The following is a 12610-nucleotide window of genomic DNA, read 5'->3' as shown; positions in this document are numbered from 1 at the left end:
TATATATCCTTTCTCATATTCTTTTTCCCTATGGTTTATCACAGAATACTGAAATATTTCCCTGTGCTGTATAGTAGGACCTTGTTGTTTATTCATCATTTATAGATAATAGGTTGCATCCACTAATCCCAAACTCCCAATCCTTCCCTCTTCCCTCCTCCACACTCCCTCCCCTTGGCAACTCCAAGTCTATTCTCCATGTCCATGAGTCTGTTTCTATTTCATACATTGGTTCATTTGTGTCAGTTTTTTTTAATTATAGTTGATTTATAATGTTCTGTCAATTTCTGTATCATATTTTAGATTCCACATATAAGTGATATCATATGGTATTTTTCTCTCTCTTTCTGGCTTACTTCATTTAGTATGATAATCTCTAGGCCCATCTATGTTGCTGCAAATGGCATTATTTCATTCTTTTTCATGGCTGCATAATATTCTATTGCATATATATAACACCTTCTTTATTCATTCATGTGTTGATGGACATTTAGGTTGTTTCTATGTCTTGGCTATTGTAAATAGTGCTACTATGAACATAGGGGTGCATGTATCTTTCCAAAACAATTTTTTTGGACAAATCTACTTTAAACCCCAGCATGCTATCACAACTATTTTAATGTTTGCACATTCTCTTTCATTCATGGTCTGCTTATAGACACATTTTAAATATCTAATAACCTAATATTTCATATCCTTAATTTTTAAAATTTAACAAAATATAAACATTTAATATATTTTTATGGCTTTTAATACTACTATTGGTAATGACTTTATACAATTCTAGAGGCAGATAAATGTTAAGGACTATAATATCATACATTATTACAATGACAAATATTAAATATTATTTTAATCTGTAATTCTTTGATTACTACTCAGGAGAACTATTTCTCAGGATAAGTGTTTAGTATTTGTATTTTGTTCTTTGTAAATTTTATCTTTATTTCCATAGTCATGAATCTATCGATCTTGGGTTTTATTTTTCTTTTAAATTTTAATTACTCCTTAATATACATGTATCAGGTAGTTGCATAGTTAATAATCTTTGGTTACAATTATTTTCCCAGCTTGTTGTCTACGTTTTACTTTCATGTCCTTGTTTTACATTTTAAATGTTTCACACTCAATATAGTCTGTAATATTTAAAAAATTAATTCCTCCTTTACTTCAAAGTTATGAAACTTGTCCCTTAGCAAGTGATGCCCCTGCATTCTATTTCTGTTGGCTCTTCTACAATTTGAGGCAGGTTAGTTTGTTTAGCAGAGATTGGATTTTGCTCAAGTTTGAGACTTCGACATTCAGAGGATAAAACAGAAACTCTTCTATTTTTGGCTCCTGGAGACATTAGGTACATTCCTGGGGATGTTATGGGAACTTTACTTGAAACACTGGGGCTCTATGAAGACAGAATTGTTCACTTCTAAAATCAAATCGAGTGCATCTGGTCTAAGTCCTTGCTGCATGCAAAAGCTCCTATAGGTAACACCAGGAAGTGCTGGGTTCAAATCCTCACTACTTACTAGTTAACTAGTTTGGAAGGGATCAGCGGTGTGGTTGGAAGCAACCATCTGGGAGCCTCATTTTCTTTTACTGGAGATAAATGCATATGAAAATGCGTAGCATAGAGCAGCCAAAAATCCAACTCAACTTTTAAATTCTTTATGTTAATGCAATATTCAAGATTATCTAATTTTCTTCATGAGTCAGAAAAGGGAGTGGTTCTATATTAAATTTTTCCTTGCTAATCACATTTGGCTAGATGTACCAGAAATTAGCCACCCCTCAAAAGATAACTAGAATATTCCCGCTGTCTGTTCAGGACAAAGCAGTGGTTTTCATCCTGTTCCACTCCTTATATTAGGTCTTAAGACAAACCTATGAAGTGAACAGAGTATTAGGTAACTCTTCTCTTGGAAAAGAAAACTAGGGCCCAGGAAGTTTCAGTGACCTGCCAGTGTCACACAGAAGTGCCTCCAACAAAACAAAGAGTCTCCTAGTCCCATGTTCTTTCCACTTGCAAGTTGTTCCCTCTAGGTGGATTTGTTGAACTGGATAATCTCTGATCCCTTCCAAACCAGCTAACATAGTTATTAAAAACTTCAGCTCTGGGAGTTCCCTCTGTGGCTCAACAGGTTAAGAACCCAGCTGAAATACACAAGGATATAGTTCGATCCCTAGCCTCACTCAGTGGATTAAGGACCCAGTGTTGCTGCAAGCTGCAGCGTAGGTCACAGATGCGTGGATCCAGTGTTGCTGTGGCTGTTGCATAGGCCAGCAGCTGCAGCTCCGATTCAGCTCCTAGCCTGCGAACTTTCATATGCCTCAGGGGCAGCCCTAAAAAAAGACAAAAAAAGCAAAAAAAAAAAGGAAGAAGAAGAAGAAGAACTTCAGCTCCAGATTCCAAGAGACCTGGCAGGGTGCAAACTCCAACTCCACTACTTATAAGCAGTGAGACCTTGTGCTAGTCAATGAACCTCTTTCAACCACAATTACCTCATCTGTAGTGTGGAGCTAATAATTTTACCAAACTTAACAGGTTTCAGAGAGAGCAAAAAAGAAACCATGCAAGTAAAGCCCTTAGCACAGCATCTGACAGGTAGTGAGTGCTCAAAGCTAGTCAGCTGAAAATGGGAAGACTAACCAAATGTTTAGGATACTTGGGTTTAGCGATCTGAACTCAAATTTGAGTCAAGGCATCCAAGTGCTTGATCCATCAACTAGCACGTACTCTCATGGAGGCCTCTGGAGTTCTCCCAGTGCTACGTCTTTGGGCTCTATTTGGCATTTCAGGCACACAGAGCCATCCACGCCAATTCTTTGGGCAGGTGCCACATTCCTCACCCGTCCCAGCTGGAAACAGCAGAACTGCACACAACAGAAGAAAAGATGGTCAATTCTCAGTGGTGTGCGGTGTTTAGTGTCGGTTTATTGAGTGCTGGCCCTCCTAAGGGGCAACCCCAAGACCCTGAACTTGACTCCACTGTAGAGTTTAACTATCCATTTAGTAATGACAGTAACCTGATCCTCTCTAGCTGCTCCCAAGGCTGCTTGTGCCCCTCTGTGTGCCTTTCTCATTGAACCTCTCACACTGGGCCGTAATTCTATGTAGCCCAGATGTGGCTGGCCTGCTGGGGGCACCATGACTGCCACCAAGCACCTAGGGCCAAAACTTTACATCCCTTCTCCCACAAAAAAGCCAACTCCAGCAGCAAAGAGAGTAAAAGGGATTCCTTAGGAAGGCCAAGGAGAGGGCTGTATCACACACCATATGGAATAGTAGATCAAAAGCTCAGCTTTGAAAGCTCACTGTTCTTGTTAAAGCCCCCTGCCGGAGTACTGACAGCCTGACCTCCACTCTTTCTTTCCCACAGACTCATTCCTTTTGGTATTTCCAGCAATTTGGCTCTAGCCGTGGCTTTGAATATCCCACAAAAACGTGAGAGCCAGCTGGTCCTGTCTCCCCTAGAAAGCGTTTCAACCACTGTATCTATTCTCACCCAATCAAGCTTCTGACATCAAAGCCCCACCTCTGAGCATTTCATCAAAAAATTTACCCAGCAGGAGTTCCCATCATGGCTCAGAGGTTAACAAAACCAACTTGTATCCATGAGGATGTGGGTTCAATCCCTGGCGTCACTCAGTGGGTTAAGGATCCAGCATTGCTGTGAGCTGTGGTGTAGGTCGCAGACGCGGTTTGGATCCCACATTGCTGTGGCTGTGCTATAGGCAGAGAGCTATACCTCCGACTCGACCCCTGGCCTGGGAACTTCCATATGCTGCAGTGCAGCCCTAAAAAGACCAAAAAAAAAAAAAATTTACCCAGAAGATTTAAAGCCCTTCTATGGGTGTGTGTGTGTGTGTGTGTGAAGATTCTACCAAGAAAATAGTATTATCTCAATAATGATTCTCTTGATTTCATGTGCCTTCAAGCTTGCTGGACTATGAGCTCTGTGATAAGAGCAGTTTATCTGATGCTCCCTATGCCAAGCACTAATCTAGGTGATTGACATGGACTTATTCATTTGTTCTCGTGACAGATCTTGATACAATTAAAGATGATCATTGCTCTGGTTTAACAGATGAAGCCTGAGGTATGGAAAGTTAAGTAGCTTGTCTGAGGTCACACAGCAATTGGCAGGCCTGGCATTCCAACCTGGTTGGCTCCAAAGCCATCAGTCTGAAGCAATAGGCCACAAAAGCAAAGGCTGAATGGTTCTCAGGCCCCAGTTCCCAGCCCTGTGCACAAAGAAGCCCCCACACTAAAGAGGTGTCGACTGTTTTCTGAGGAGCCAGATTTGGTTGGTCTTATTTCCTGTCTTCTATTTTGGAACACCTGTTCCCCTCTCTTCCGCTTCATCATTCAATTCAACTAAAAAAATATATATATATATCACATATGGAGTTGTCTCTCATGTGCTGGGCACTGTGCCTGGCCATGGAGAAACAAGGAGATAGAAGGCAGAGTCCTTGTCCTTGCATGGAAAGGTCACTGCAGGTGAGAAAGACACGGTATCCGATCAAGTATAAGACACCATTGAAAATGCCACATGGGAGACCTTAGAATACAGAGGTGACTCCGCAGGTGAGAGCGTTCCTTCTGGATGGAGAGGCACGGGAATGGTGCCTGAAAGAAGTGGTAACCAGGCTGGATTTTAAGAAAACGGGGATGGAAAAGAAATTAACTCTCAGCTGGAAAGTCACAGCATTGTGTCTCGGTTCCATCCCGCTGTGTGATAGAGGTTGAGTGGAAGAAGGAGAGCTGTCAGAGCTGGAATGCAGAAGAGGTCGGCTTGAAGCAGCCTTGACACGCAGCCAGCAGCCTGACACGCCCCCTGATGGAGACCGGGAGGCAGAGAAGAACCTGGCAGGGGGCCAGGGTAATTTTCCGGCAGAACGGTCTTCACTGGGCCATGTTCTCTGTCCAGCTAATTACTTTCCACAAAGGCCAGGAATGAGTCAAACTGACCCATGGGAAGCCTCGGGGATGTGTGGGCCATGGGAAGGGATGGCATCATTGTTTCTTCAAGTTCTGATCCATAAAGCCACACAGATGGGAGAGTGAGCGACTGTATCCCCAACACTCCCACAACCCAGGTATTGATTGACTCCAAAAATGCTGGCCTGATGAATGAATGAATGAATGAATGAAATGGAGACTAGGAGGAGACAGCTTTTATGTGACCGAATAAACTTGAACTGACTTGAATTGGGCACCTTCCACCTGGGCTCTTCACCCTGGGGACAGTGGGGCAGCTTAGATAGTCCATCAATCATCCCATCTTCTCAGGGAGGTCCAGATATTGGAACTCAGGCTCTAGCCCAGAATCTGGTAGCTGGTAATGAAAATGTAAACCCCTGCTACTGACACTATTAAAATTCCACATCAAGACCAGCAAAGCAACCCTCCTGAGTGGAGTCTTCTTTCTGCCTCCAGTCTATCCCTAGAACAGTCTATTGGAGTTGCTGTTCTAAAATAGAAATCAGATGGAAACTCTTGCCCTGTGGGAAACAACTCCCCCTCACCTATCCTGAAAGGGGGATTGACATTCACAAGAGCCTACAATGTTCTGTGACTGCGCTAGGAATTTATACTTCACCTTATTTCACCCTATCAACTGCCCTCTGAGGCAGGCCTTATGTCCCCATCTTATAATCACGGATGCTGAGACTCAGAGAGGTAAAGGAATGTGTTCTCAATGATGCAGCTATTAAATAAGGGAACTCGGAGTCAACTCACTCCAAATCCCCAGGATGTTTTTCCTCCGACTGTACAGGCAGAAATCCTTTCCCTTGTACCACACTGTCCAAAAGCTTTTGTAGGAGTTCCCATTGCAGCTCAGCAGAAAATGAATCCAACTAGTAATCATGAGGTTGCGGGTTCGATCCCTGGCCTCGCTCAGTGGGTTAAGGATCCTGTGTTGCTGTGGCTGTGGTGTAGGCTGGCAGCTGTAGCTCCGATTCGATCCCTAGCCTAGGAACCTCCATATGCCTGGGTGGGGGACGGGGGCTAACAAAAAAGAAAAAAAAAAGCTTTTGAGGGTTACAGGGCCTCCAAGAGCTGACTCCAGTCCACATTTTCAGCCTCATCTCCCTCCTCGCCCCTCTCTCCCTGAGCCCCTGACACAACTAACCATGAGGTATTTGGCTCCTGCATCACAGACCTTTTGCAGCGCTGCATCACAGACCTTTTGCAGTGCTGTTGTCTGTAAACCTTCCCCCTCTCTCCTCCTGACAAACTCCTATTCATCCTTAAGATCCAGCTTAAATATCCCCTCCCTGTGAAAGTTTCCCTGATGACACAAGGTTCCCGTTGCCCTTAGTACCTACCTCCATCACTGCAAGCAGCTCTCAGTATCTTCCTGTCTGACATCCTGTTAGCCACGATTCCATGTTTAAAAATCCATTTCAGGGAGCTTCTGTGTGCTGCCAGCCCTCCAGCTAGGCAGATGCCACCCCCTCTCTGTGGAAAACACTCACACAGCCCTCCCAACAATGAAATCAGGCAATTGTTTTAAAACAAAATCCTTCCCGGCTGGAATTAACCATCAGGTAAGCTATGGTTTTATTCACAGTGCAGTTTGTGAGTATGCGGTGATTTTTCCCATTTTGCATAAGGCACTACATTCCTCCTTTTTAAAATTATGACTATGGAATGTATGGGCTATGAAACCTTGACATTAAATTAGCCTCACACTGTCCCTGCTCCTCCCACTCCTGTTCTATCAATAGTAGACTGTGCTGAGAGCAGGACAAATGAATCAAATGTGACACCACTTTACCAGGGAGGCTGAAGCTCAGGATTATGGAATAGCTGGCTGAGGGGTTGTGATCCACACACAAGCCACTGTGCCACTCATTTTCTGCTGATCTTGTTCTTTTGGCTGGAAGAGTGTGCCTTCTGTGCACCTGATTGAGCCGGTCATGAAGATAATAACTATGATTACTAATATAAAAATAAATAGCTATCGTTGATTGCTTACGGTGTTCCAGGCAATTTCATAGGCTTTGTCATGCTACCCTCACCACAAGCTTGCAAACATGATAGTTTTGTGACTGAAAACAGGTCCTGGAGTCAGACATATGTGGATTGCAATCCTGACTCTCCATTTCTTCACTTTATGACCCTGGGCAAGTCATTCAGACTCTCTAAGCCACAAAATCCTCACATGTATAAAATAAGAGTAATACACATGCCTGTCCTTGAGTTGCTGTGAGAAGCACATTCATCGCAGTATGGAAGACCCAGTGACTATTTATCATCTTACTATCCCTATTATGTAGGATGAAGACACTGTGGCTCAGAGAAGCTAAGTAGCACAGTATTAAATGGTCAAGCTGGGATTTGAGTCCAGATCTGTTTCTTTCCAGTGCAGCAGAGAGGTACTGCCCAGTCGCCTGGGTTCAAACGCTGGCTCTGCTGCTCACAAAGCTTTGTGATCTTAAACAAGTCACTGGCCCTTTACTCTGTGTCTCTGTCTCTCCATTTGTAAAATGAATGTGATGGATTTGTTGTGACAATTAGGTGCGTTGGTTTATGTACGACTCTTAGGAGAGTGCCTGAAATACAGTAAGTGCTATGCAAGTGTTTGCCATTACACTGAAGTTCTTGGTTTTCCAACATTGAATCTGGTTGAACGCCCATCTCAGTAGTTAGGGTGAGTGAAGATGGACATGTGAGCAGTTGCTCTGGACAGTTCAGTCCTTTCTGCTTCTCTACGATATTTCTCAGGTAGGTCCCTAAATCTCTAGGATAAACATCCCCAGTTTCCTCAACTGCTCCTAATTATATTGTTATAAGAACTGTCCCCACTGCTAACTATATCCTGATTGCTTCATCCTCTAGAGGAGAGTTTCTCAAGCTTGACACTATTAATACCTTGTCTTGATAACTCTTTGTCGTGGGGGGTGGCTGTAGAGGTGGGGGCTGTCCTGTGCAGTGTAGGATGTTTAGCCGAATCCCTGGATTCTAAACACTACATGTCAGTAGCATTCCCTCCCACTGTGACAGCCAAAAATGTCTCCAGCCTTTGAATTGTCACCTGAAGGTCAAAATTATCCCCAGTTGTGAACCACTGGGGTAGAGCTTGGCCCCCCAGTTGACAAAATTCTCAGAGTAGAGTCTGAAGCTGGATGTGCAACACTGACCATCTTTTAAGGCAGCTGCAGATGATTTTAACTCCTTTGACCATGAAGTAGCTCTGCTTTACAGTTGAACTTGCTGACCGCTAAGACCCCTAAGTCTTTTTCATACTGCCTGTGCAGATGGATTTTTAGTCTTAAGTGCATCTATGCTTCAGAAATGCATTAGAGACTGCTCCAAGGCCCAGCCTGTATATGATTACCAGGGTATTCCTTTCTCAAAACCACCTTCCCCCAATCCCAGAAGTGGCCACTGCTCTTCTATTCTTCCGTCCCCAGTCATCTTCAAGGCCCAGTGCAAACACCATAGCCCTAGAAATTACCCCAGACCCTTCTTTAAAACTCTTCTTTCCCAATTCTCTTTGCACCCTACAATCTCATAGAAGATTGTCAGCTCTTTGAGAGCAAGGGCTTACTCGGGAAATCCTACAGTTCCATTCATCTGCTTAGTGCAAAATCTGTCCCAGTGAATGTTGTTTGGATGGAGTTAATGTCCTGACCAGCTCATAAACCCTTCAACCTCTCCTTGTGTCCTAGTATATCAACACTCAGCAATTCTCCCTGGCGTTGTTATGCCTTGCGCATACTCCATCCACTTACCCCCATAACCAATCTCCAGATACATCCTCCAATTTAGTCAGCCCACTGCTTCTGCCCGGGGAACAAGCCTGCCTTATAGTCCACAAATAGCTGCTTTCCTAACCTGAAACACCTACCTCATCCTTAAATCCTAGTCATCTTCTCAGGCATAGCTCAGCTCATATTTAGCTGCTTTAGATCCATTTTGGAATGAGACAGGAAATAAAATGCAAACCCTATTTTCACAGCTGAGCCTTTTCCTTTGTTCTCAAAGGCAGAATCCTTGGGTGATTAATATAGGCTCTCCAATCAGACAGACATGGGTTCACATCACACATCTTTAAATTTTATAGTGCTTTGACTTCAGGGAAATCACGTCACTTACTTCCACGTACGTGTCTGTAGCACAGGATAGATGAGAAGAGTGAGGAAATGCGTGTAAAGCATGTAGCCAGAGCCCAGCACATGATAAGCACTCCAGAAACAGCAGTTGTCATCAGGTCTGTCTGCCCTGAATAGTCCACCTCCTACTGATCTCCCTTCTGAATTCCTACTGTCCATAGACTATGTGCCACCTAAGGTACCCCTTCACTATACACTGTCTTAAATTATTCACTTGTATGAGTTTAAGTCTTGCTCATGTCTCTCTAAATAGACTGTTTAAATACTCTGGCACCAGGAACTCATTCGTTGGACACATGTCGGTGGTATATTCACTATAAGCATTGGGCTAGGTCATGTGGATGGAAAGTGCACAGATCTCTCCAGCTTGGACCCTGACCTCTAGTAATTTATAATTTAGGGAGGAAGAGAAACTATGTACCATAAAGAGTTATAACCATGCAGAATGACTAGTGTCATTGATGTAAGAGTCCAAAAGGCAAGAAGAATCCCCAATGGCTGGGATGATCAAGAAAGATTCAGGAAGTCTGGGACTTACAGAGATGGAGGATGATGAGAGAATGCTTTATGGGCAGATGGAACAGGTTAGGCAAAAACTTGGAGGTGGGAAAGCAAGAAGCTTCTATGGGAAACTGAGGACCTCTGTGTGACTCTAGCTTAGGGCATGTGAAAGGCAGCAGTGGGAGATAAGGCAGGGAGGCAGAAGCGGCCTTGAATATAAGACTAAAGAAGTTGTACTTCATTCATGTGGAGTAGGGAGTAACTGAAGACTTGGCCAAGGGAAAGGCTGGCTTAAATTTGGGTGACTAGAAGATAATTCCAGAAGGGCGAAGAAGATCCTTTGTGAGACCACAATAACAATTCAGGTATGAGATGAAGCAGGTTAACTTGGGGAAATAGTTGTGAAGATGGAAGAGAGGGACAGATGTAGGCAAGACCCTGGGATGTGGAAAGGACGTGGATTATTATGTGGTCTTCACTTCTTCCTCTACAGTTCTCACCACAGCCACAGGGGTCCTTTGGGGTTTATACATCAGATCATGTCACTTTTCTGATCAAAACCTTCCAAAGTCTTATCATCACAACTTACAACTTAATTCTAAGCCCCTTTCCATTCTTTTCAGCACAATCTCTATGTGCTGCTTCTCTGGCCTCATCTCTTTACTTTCAACCTGTCACTTGATGCCTTCGAGCCACTGATCTTTTGCTGCTCCTCAAGCATCCTCTCCTCCCTGGGCCTTTGCACCTGCTGTTCCCACTGCCTGGTACATTCTTTCTCCCAATATCCACATGGCTTGATCCTTTATCTCATTTTGTCCTCTCCTCAAATCTACCTCCTCAAAGAGACTTTCTCTGATGAAAATAAGCAGCATCCCACCTCACGATTTCTTTTTTTTTTCTGTTTTTAAATGATTTTTATTTTTTCCATTATAGTTGGTTTACAGTGTTCTGTCAATTTTCTACTGTACAGCAAAGTGACCCAGTCATGCATACATATATACATTCTTTTTCTCACATTATCCTCCATCATGTTCCATCATAAGTGACTAGATATAGTTCCCAGTGCTATGCAGTAGGATCTTATTGCCTATCCATTCCAAAGGCAAGAGTTTGCGTATATTAACTTCAGGTTCCCAATCCATCCCACTCCCTCCCCCTCCCCCTTGGCAACCATAAGTCTATTCTCCATGTCCATGAGTTTCTATTCTGTAGAAAGGTTCACTTGTGCCATATGTTAGATTCTAGATATAAGTGCTATCATATGGTATTTGTCGCTTTCTGACTTACTTTACTTAGTATTAGATTCTCTAGTTCTATCCATGTTGCTCCAAATGGCATTATTCTGTTCTTTTTTATGACTGTGTAGTATTCCATTGTGTATACATACCACATCTTCTTAATCCATTCATCTGTCGATGGACATTTAGATTGTTTCCATGTTTTGGCTATTGTGAATAGTGCTGCAATGAACATGTGTCTTTTTCAAGAAAAGTTTTGTCTGGATATGTGCCCAAGAGTGGGATTGTTTGGTCATGTGTCTTTTTCAAGAAAAGTTTTGTCTGGATATATGCCCAAGAGTGGGACTGCTGGGTCCTGTGGTAGTTTTATATTGAGTTTTCTGAGGAACCTCCATACTGTTGTACCTATTTACACTCCCACCAACAGTGGAGAAGGGTATTCTCCACATCCTCTCCAGCATGTGTTCTTTGTGGACTTGTTAATAATGGCTATTCTGACTGGGGTGCCACCTCTCACTTTCTATCTGCTTTATTTTTATTGATAGCACTTATCATTTACTAACGGACAGTATCATACACGGTGATGTGTTTAGTGGTAGGTGTCCCCGCTAGAATGAAAGTTTCCATACTGCCGTATCCTCCAAAATAAGCGAATGACTAAATAAAGGGGGAAATCAAGGAGACACCAGCATTTCTGATCTAGAATAATGGGAAGCCCGTGGAGAGCTGCTGTTGACTGAGGTGGGATATACAGGGGAAGGTAAAAAGAAAGATAAAATCAGTTTCCAACATTTAATCTGCAGGGACCCCAATAAATGATCTTACATGGTAGCTGGGGGGGGGGGGGAAGGGAATTCAGGAGGGTGTTAGGACTCAGGAATCAGCCACAGAGAAGTGATTACTCAGCCATGAGACTGAATGGGTCAACAGTAGGGAACCAAAGACCCATCAAAATGAGGAAACAGGCAGGGGAAGAGAGGTTTTTAATAGCTGCCCACTGTGCTTGGGAGTAAATCCCAAACCTTCTCCATGCCCACATGACCCTGTATGCTCTTCCCTCTGTTTACGGTCCTGACCTCATCTCCCCACCACCTTCAGCCACTCTGACCTTCTTTTAGTTTCTTGAATTTGCCAAGCACCCTCTCACCTCAGAGCTTTCACAGTTTTCCTTCCTTTTCCTGGAAGCCACTCCTCTAGACTCGCCATTCCTCACCCAGCTAACACTTATTCATCCTGCAGATCTCAGCTTAAATAGCACTTCCTCAAACTGGCCTTCCTTGGCTTCCCCTCCCCCAGTCTTCCTCCCTGTTATATGCTTTTGGAACACTTTTTTTTTCCTTTTCTTTTTAGGGCCACACCTGCGGCATATGGAAGTTCCCGGGCTAGGGGTTGAATCAGCGATGCAACTGCTGGCCTGTAGTCACAGCAAGGCGGGAACAGAGCCACGTCCGTGACCTACACCACAGCTTGTGGCAACGTCAGCTCCTTGAACTGACTGAGCAAAGGCAGGGATCGAACCCACGTCCTCATGGTTACTAGTTGGGTTGGTTACCTCTGAACCACAATGGGAACTACCTGCTTTTGTAACGCTCTTGCAACTATGTGAATACACACACACATGCAACAGGTAACTGATACAGAGAAAATAGATGACTGTTTGCCGAGTCCGTCCTCTTAGCCCCTATGCTTCAGGGGCCAGTGATGATGCCTGTGTAATTCACTCCTGTGTCCCCAGAACCTAGCACAGT

This window comes from Phacochoerus africanus, chromosome 4 (genome assembly GCF_016906955.1).
Source record: "Phacochoerus africanus isolate WHEZ1 chromosome 4, ROS_Pafr_v1, whole genome shotgun sequence".
In the NCBI taxonomy this organism is placed as follows: Eukaryota; Metazoa; Chordata; class Mammalia; order Artiodactyla; family Suidae; genus Phacochoerus; species Phacochoerus africanus.
The sequence above is the reverse complement of the archived record's forward strand: the minus strand, read 5'-3'. Positions refer to the sequence as shown.